Raw genomic sequence first — 8,700 nt, forward strand, 5'->3', positions numbered from 1 at the left:
TTTGATAAAAAGTATTTTAGACTACCAAATATTAGACAATGAAAAATGACATTAATAAGGCGGCAGATGTGATGGACAATGCAAGTCCGAGAACTAATACGTTTTCCCATTTTACGTGGCATAATTTTCTTTTTAATTTGGGCCAAAAAGAATGTCACATATCTATAATTAGAAATAATTTAACTTTAAAATTTTCTTTTTACCCTTAGTGAAAATATTTATAGCCACACAAATTTCTAAGATTGTTTTAGACCACAAATTTTAAAAGTCTTTCATTTCTTTGTTAAACTTTGTGCCTAGTCAAGCGGTGCCATATAAATTGGGATACATCATACATGGAGCAATATAACACGCCTCTTTACAATTTAGGATCCGTCAAAAGATGCTAAGGCACAGAAAAGAAAAGAAAAAAGAGAAAGAAATACCGACATTTGTATGCATTATCATGGTACTTCTCAACTTTCTCTTGAAGAGAAGCCAGTGTAGCATCAAACTTTGGTGGCTTAAAATTCATGAAATTTGTAAAAGTTCTGGACTACCCTATAATTGCAACTGGCTGAACAACCAGCTGAGGGGCCAATTGAGACATATGAGGAGCTGCAATATTCAACTAAACTTGTGTTACATCCCGTATTTTCGTTCTATATATGCACGACAACGTTGAGGTTGACGAATGCACTTAAACGTGAGAAATGAGATATTGGACAAACAAGAACGAGCTGCCTGCTTACCCGACGTGCCTGCATCACCTACTTACTTCCCGTCCTCCTTGCTTGAGCTACTTAACACGTGTCGTGATTATTAAACGAAGACGAGACACGTATTTAAATTAAATAAGGGCAGCATGTGGCACTCCTAATTAAACAAGTAGGTGACAAGTAGGTGTGTCACCTACTTGCTAAAAGGAAAGGACCAAATTAATCCTCCACAAAGGGGGTTTGTTGGGGCGGCCAAGAGGGCTCTTTTAAGGGTTGATTTATCTTCATTAATTCATTCATTTTCAGACCAAGAACATGAGATAAAGCCATTGCACATATTCTCCCTAAAATCCCACACAAACCCTAGGTGATTTCGAGTGATACGAAGTGATTCTAGTGTCGCAAAACCCGAACTGCTTGCTAGTTTCCCTTTCCTTTTCTTGTAGCTGTATTAGGGGCTAATAACAGGTGAAGGAAGCTTAGGTTTTCATTGGTTCTGATCACTCCAAGGTAATTTTATGCTTCTCTTCCCTTATCTAAGCTTCTACGAGTTGTAGCTCGATCGTAAAGACTAGAATTTGCGAGTTCCGAAAGAGTAGCATGTTTGTTGTTGCGCCACTGCTGGCTGGTTGTGAACTTGTTTTTAAATTTAATTAATGGCTGGTTTACATGAGCAGAGGCTTAATTATGTACTGTTGGTTGTGTTGCTCGGTGTGAAAGAAAAGACAAGTCGGGAACATGTTTTAGTAATCTGAAAAATGATCAGTTTTAAGTTGGTGTAACTTGTTGGACTGTTATGGGGTTGTTTTAAGGATGTGTTATGGCTGAAATTAGTAGAGATAAATGAATATGTTGTGGTTAATGTTATTAACAAATTCTGGAAGGAAAAGGGGTTTAAAGTTGTAGTTTGTTTAATCGTAAACCGAACTTGTCGCTCGTTGTACTATTGCTTGAGTTGCTGGTTGTTGATGGTATAGCGTGACTATGTTGTTGTTGTTGTTGTTGTTATGGTTTTTGTTGATGGCACTTTGTATTGGGAGGAAGTGGAAGTTATAGGGGAGGTGGTGCCCAATTTTCTGTAGACAAGCTAGTAGCTCGAAAGATATATTCAAATACTCCCGTAGCTTAACCATAGTTCTAATATCTTAATGTAGGTTGAAGTGCTACGGGCAGGATATATTGAGTCGTGGTTAAGCAACAAAGGTATATTAAGGCTAATCCTTCCTTCTTTTGGCATGATCCAAGTAACGAAACGTAAACATAAGGTTATTCCATAAATGGTCTTACTCTTAGTAGTTAAGGATGTCCATGTTATTCATTCATATGAAATGTATTTCAAAGCATGTCAAATTATGTTCCTGAGTCCCTATTGAGGCATATGATAAAGATGTTAATGTCCATAATGTAATCGGAGGGTGAAAGACTATAGATCACTCTGAAAGATGTTCTACTGATCCTAAAAGGCTCTTCATGCATTATATGTATATATGTAAACGAGTAATGGTGTTATATATGCATATACAAAATCTATAAGCACATGGCTATGGTATTTTTTACTTTACCATCGAGCTACGGCCGGTCGGGCAGTTATGTATTTACCACCGAGCTACGACCGGTCGGGCAGTTATGCATTTACCACCGCCTTATGGGTAGGCTGGGGTCCTGTTCCGACCATATTTGATGTTAGATACTCTTAGAGGCCTTGTAGACACAGGTTCAGTATGTACAGCATGTCAGTGGCCTGGTCGGCCCTCGTTTATGTTTTCTTGTGGGTTGTTCGGTGTTGATACTCATAGTGGCCTCCTCGGCCCGTACATATGGCTATGTTTTGAGTATAATGGCTCGCTAATATGACATTATATATATATATATATATATATATATATATATATATATATATATATATATATATATATATATATATATATATATATATATATATATATATATATATATATATATATATATATATCGTTTACAGAAAGAATGAGTTCGTCCAAGTCGGCCTATGTATGTTATGGTTTACGTCCAACTATCATGAGTTACAGAGTGGTTCGCTCAAATCAGTACGGCACCGGGTGCCAGCCACGCCTCACCTAGGTTGGGGTGTGACAAATTGGTATCAGAGCAGGTCTGTCCTAGGGAGTCTACAAAGTCGTGTCTATTAGAATCTTGTTTATGGATGTGTTGTGCCCTACATTTATGAACAAGAAGCTACAGGGCATTTAGGAGTTTGTTACCCTTCCTTCAAATTCAAATCGTGCTATAGAGCTGAGTTATAAGAGTTGAGTCAGGACATACATTTGTTATTGACACAGAAATGATTGCAATGAGAAAGACTACAGCTTGCCAGAGGGATAATACAACAACAAGTAAGAGCATTAGTAGAAAGAGCTTTAGATAATGTGGCCCAGTTTAAGGTCCTATCATATTGTGCATACCGGATGTTCAAGTTTCATGTTTAAGAAATAAAGATTGGGCTGTGAAAAATATCATCGAGGAATTTCGTTGTTTAGGGGATGAATAACTAACTAAAGACTATCAAACGACTAAAGAATGGGGCCAACTAGCATAAGGGAAGTCAGAATCAGAGAGTATTTGTTGGATATTCCGAATAAGATGAAAAATGGGTATGGAAGTAGTTCGAACATCGGTTTGGTTTAAGTTATATGTTAATGCAACACGATGGGGAAGTATGAAAGGAACTATCTTATATCCAAATTGGGGGTTGACCGCAATTATGTATAGATGGAAGACACGTTAATATGATATAGGGTGACACGAGGTGAATATCATGATCTTGATTCTAGCATTTATATTGGCTGGTCGTGTGAGGCCAGGAGTTATTATTGCTTGTTGTGGACAGGTGAGGCATTTATATTGTGTTTTCTGGGCTACGTGCAGATTTGGGATAGTTAGAATTACAGAGGAAACTCTGCCAAAATTTTTCGAAAGTTATAACGTTAATTCCCTCATGTACACCTCTACATTCGAGGGCGAATGTCTCTAAGGAGGGAAGGATGTTAATTCCATATTTTCGTTCAATATATACATGACTACATTGAGGTTGACCAATGCACTTAAACGTGAGAAATGGGATATTGGACAAACAAGAACGACGTGCCTGCTTACCCGACGTACCTGCTTCACCTATTTACTTCCCGTCCTACTTGCTTGAGCTACTCAACACATGTCGTGATTATTAAATGAGGACGAGACATGTATTTAAATTAAATAAGGGCAGCATGTGGCACTACTAATTAAACAAGTAGGTGTGTCACCTACTTGTTAATAGGAAAGGACCAAACTAATTCCCCACAAAAAGGGTTTGTTGGGGCGGCCAAGAGGGCCCTTGTAATGGATGATTTATCTTCATTCTTTCATTTATTTTCAGACCAAGAACATGAGATAAAGCCTCTGCACATATTCTCCCAAAAATCCCACACAAACTTTAGGTGATTTAGAGTGATACGAGGTGATTCTAGTCTTTGAAAAACCCGAACTGCTTGCTAGTTTGCCTTTCCTTTTCTTGAAGCTGCGTTGGGGGATAATTCTAGGTGAAGGAATCTTAGGTTTTCACTGGTTCTGATCAGTCCAAGGTAAGTTTATGCTTCTCCTTCCCTTATCTAAGCTTATACGAGTTGTAGGTCGATCGTAAAGACTAGAACTTGCGAGTTTCGAAAGGGTAGCATGTTTGTTGTTTCGCAACTGCTGGCTGGCTGTGAACTTGTTTTTAAATTTGTTACGGTTCACTTTTATGTGAGTGTATAAAAGCTACTAAGAGGTTGTTGGTGCTCTAATTGGATTTCGTGTTTTTAGAGTTGCCACCTAATTTTATAATGGAAATTAGGAAAATCGGGTAAAAAGGGTTTATCAAAACAAGAGAAAAAACCTTTTAAGCCATAGTTTGAGGTAAGGGTTCTGGTGATCCCCTAGGGGAAGGTCCTAAACACCCTAGTATTAAGGATCCGTAGAATACGGTTGACCTACGAGCTTCAATGTGTGATTATTATAATTATTTGCTAAAAATGTTCCTTTCTTGCAAAAAGTGTCATGCTTATCATAAATCCTATTTTTTTTTTGGCAAAAATCTCCCCCTTTGGAAAAAGGGGTTTTGGTTTAAAATGCGTATAAGGGTTAAACTCACTTCGTTTCCGGACCAAGACACACTCGGGATTTCTCCCCAGTAGAGTCGCTACTATTTTGGCCCTAATGAGATGAGTTTAGTTCTTATAAGTTTTTATTACTTATATATAGAGAAAATAAGTGGAGTATATCTCCTTTATTACTATTATATATAATAATTATATATTTTTAAAAAATTAAAATGTCCTAATTTTATTTATTTAAGTCAATTTTTTTGTTTTTTGTTTTTGTCTACTTTTCAAAAGCTAGCCTGGGGACTTTTGTAGTCCTTACAATAATTTTCAAATTTTTTAAAAACTTTTTAATTAATTACTTTTAGGTCCTAATCTTATTTATTTATGTCAATTTTTTTGTTTTTGTTTTTAAAGTCTACTTTTCAAAAGCTAGAACCCTACCTCATTTTTACGTTCTTTGATTTTCGAATATATTGGTTGAAGTATATTTCCTTCCTCATTTTTTTCCATATCCATGTTCAAACCCCTAATCCCTAATTTTTGGGCTTTGGGCCCAAGTTAAATTATGTATTTGTCTTAAAAGTTCATTAACTATATATAGATTATTTATTTAGAATTCAAAATTAGGAAAAAATGTCAAATTCTGGTTCCAAATTTGATTTGAATTAAATAATTTCCAAATAAAATATGCTGGAATGAAAATTTTGCTTTTATATAAAACTTGTGGGACTCATTTTTGTTGTTGTTGTTTTGTACTAACACAAATTAAAGTCCTTTTAAACGGGCTAGTAATAATTATATAGGTAAGGAAAAGAGTTTATTATTTCTTGGTTTTTGTCCATTGAAGCTCATAATCAACTCTATTCTACTACCAAAGCCATATTTACCTCAAATATTGGTTGAAGTATATTTCCTCTCATTTTCAGCCTTAAGTTTTTTGGGCTTTGGGCCCAAAAGGCCAGAAAATCCAAGTCACAAAAAAAACACCCAGATTTATTTAAGTCCAAATAATGCTAAGGTAAAACGGCTCATTTTTCTTTGGTTTTGAAAAAGTCCTAAACGGGCTTGAGGCCCAAAAATGATTTCAATTCTGCCCATTATGATTCTAGATTTTCACAAAGGGGCATAAGACCCAAAATTATGACTTAGTTTCATTTTCAAAATTCATTTAACTTAAGCCACATTATCAATCCAGTTTTATAATTTGGAAAAAAGAAGAATCTAAGTTACCGATTTCATGCTTATACTTAGGATTTAATCGAGTTTGGAAAAATCATTTGAAGCGACTTCCTAGTAGCTAGGCATGTTGTCACGACCCGACTAGGGGCCATGACGGGTACCCGGAGCTAACTACCGAGCACCACTCATTCTACTACTCATCATACTTATCCTGCCTTCATTTATTATTCCTGACACAGCTAGCCATGAGGAGGAATCATTTTCACTTTTAAAACATATCTACATTTATATACATAAGCCCTCCGGCTATCAAAACGATATACAAAATTACCACGTAGTCATCATGGGACATCTACTACCCACACGTACGTATCTACGAGCCTCTACTAGAGTACTAGACATAAGGACGGGACAGGACCCCGTCGTGCCCAAAATATATACACAAAATAATATATCGAAATGGCACCTCCGGAATAATGGAGTGCTCCTGTAGGTCTGCTGAGTAACTCCTAGGGATCTGCGCCGTCTCCCTGTCTACCTCTGGGCATGAACACAGCATCCAAAAAGAAAGGACGTCAGTACGAAATATGTACTGAGTATGTAAGGCATGAGTAGTAACATAAATAAAACGTGAAGGATAGCATAAGATAAAAGACCAAGTAATACCTTTTGAGATATTCATCATACTTGCTTTACCTTTTCTTAGGAATCGTGGAATGCACATACATATACATATCCTAGTACCGTATCTGCTCATACACATTAAACATTATCCGTATTCGGCCACGTAGTGGCTCGACAATATTCGTATTCGGCCACATAGTGGCTCGACAGTATCCGTATTCGGCCACGTAGTGGCTCGACAGTATCCGTATTCGGCCACATAGTGGCTCGACAGTATCACATACATGTCATCCGTAACCGGCCATAATAAGGCTCGGTATACCCCATTATCATCATTTCCATCACTACGGAAGTCTTTTATCAATATCATCTTAAGAGTCTTGGAAGTCGCAAACTCTAGCTTTTCTTAGGAGTAGTACATTTCAGACATTTTAACTGAATTCGTAATAAGGGAATTATGCTTCTATATCCCCTAGAAAGCACAATCATTTTCGCTATCATGATGTCGTTCGTCATGTCTCACTTTTGAAGAAAACGATAACATAAGACAAGGCCAACTATCATGAATGTGACGGAGACTCATACGGTAAGCTCAATCATCCCATGAGGACATGTGGAACTTTAGTCTTTGGGTATCACTGGGAGGGGAATTACCATCGTAATCGTTGTCACGAAGAACATTCCTCAATATTATCATGATGGCCTTAAGAATCATGGAAGCCTAACATTTTAGGAGTAAGGACAATGTGGAACAAAAGTGTGGGGTCACAACATAGGAATTACCATTATAAAGATCACTATAATTTATATCGCAAGATTCATGAAAGTTGTGGGTCTCTAGTGTTGTTGGGCTTAGGTGCGTTGTGAGTGTCGTATGTAGTTTGACCACTATGGAATCATCACCATTATCATAGAACATATCTCATCTCTGGCTCATAAAAAAACTCTTAATAATCATGGAATGCATGGGAGATACAATACAGGGGTCATGTCTTAGAAAGGAAAAGGGGCTAGCATCATAAGGTGGGTCTAGCAATAATGAATAACATCAAGGAGTCGTATAAGGATCGTTAGCTTCGTAGAATGTCATGTCATATTTGTAGCATGAATTTCGTGAAGATATCGTATCATAGGCTTTAGAGTCTCTAGACTTAGGCTCATCATTACCATTATCGTATTCATAACATATCCCTTATTCTTTTATCTCATAAAAAGCTCTGCATAACGTTGACTCATATTTTCCGGAATGTAAGAAAGTCATGGAGAGATAAGGGAAGTCATGTCATAAGAATCACGCCTTAGAAAGAAGGGACTAGCCTTACATACCTTTTCGTTTAGCTACTTTATCACTTGAACGTTCCCCTCCAATATTCACGTTCGTACCTTCAAGAGAGTTCGTACTAATATTAGATAATCGATAACATATGCATGTTTAAACTAAGGCTAGAGAAAATTGTGCAGAATCTCCTTTGTTTATACGACGTTCTCTATATAATATATCAACTCCCAAACATCAATAACAATATTCATAATATCATACTCAACAATCTTCGTCAACCATACATTATTCAATTCTCCTACTTCCCTTTCAAGGGCATCCATAACCATGGTCATAATACAATATTACATTTATCCTCATATAATGTTCCTCCCATGTCCTTAATATCATTTATAACATATTTATAATCGCATCATATCAAAAATCATGACTCATAATAATCTATTACTCACAAATGCCACTATTCTCATATTTGTAACCCATCTTCTACCTCCTTCCATAATCCAAGTCTTTCAACCCCTCAATAGTCTAAATAACATGGAAGAATCATAAAACTTACCTTTGATTAGGTAGGAGCAAGTTTTGGATGAAATTACTTCACTTGAGGAGAAACCCTAGCTTCAATCCAAAGAAATTCTTAACTTCTAACAATCCTGAAGAGCTTCCTTGCACTTGATTTCCTTGGATTAATGATGTTGATCTTTGATTTGCCTTGGATTTATGTAAATGGAGTGTGGAGAAGGCTCTAGAGGTGTTGAGAGGGTTTTTGGGAGTGTTTGGGGTCTGTGGGTGAAGAAAAAATGGGAAAAAGCGAAGTGGG

The sequence above is a fragment of the Lycium ferocissimum genome, unplaced genomic scaffold (genome assembly GCF_029784015.1).
Source record: "Lycium ferocissimum isolate CSIRO_LF1 unplaced genomic scaffold, AGI_CSIRO_Lferr_CH_V1 ctg6986, whole genome shotgun sequence".
NCBI lineage: Eukaryota > Viridiplantae > Streptophyta > Magnoliopsida > Solanales > Solanaceae > Lycium > Lycium ferocissimum.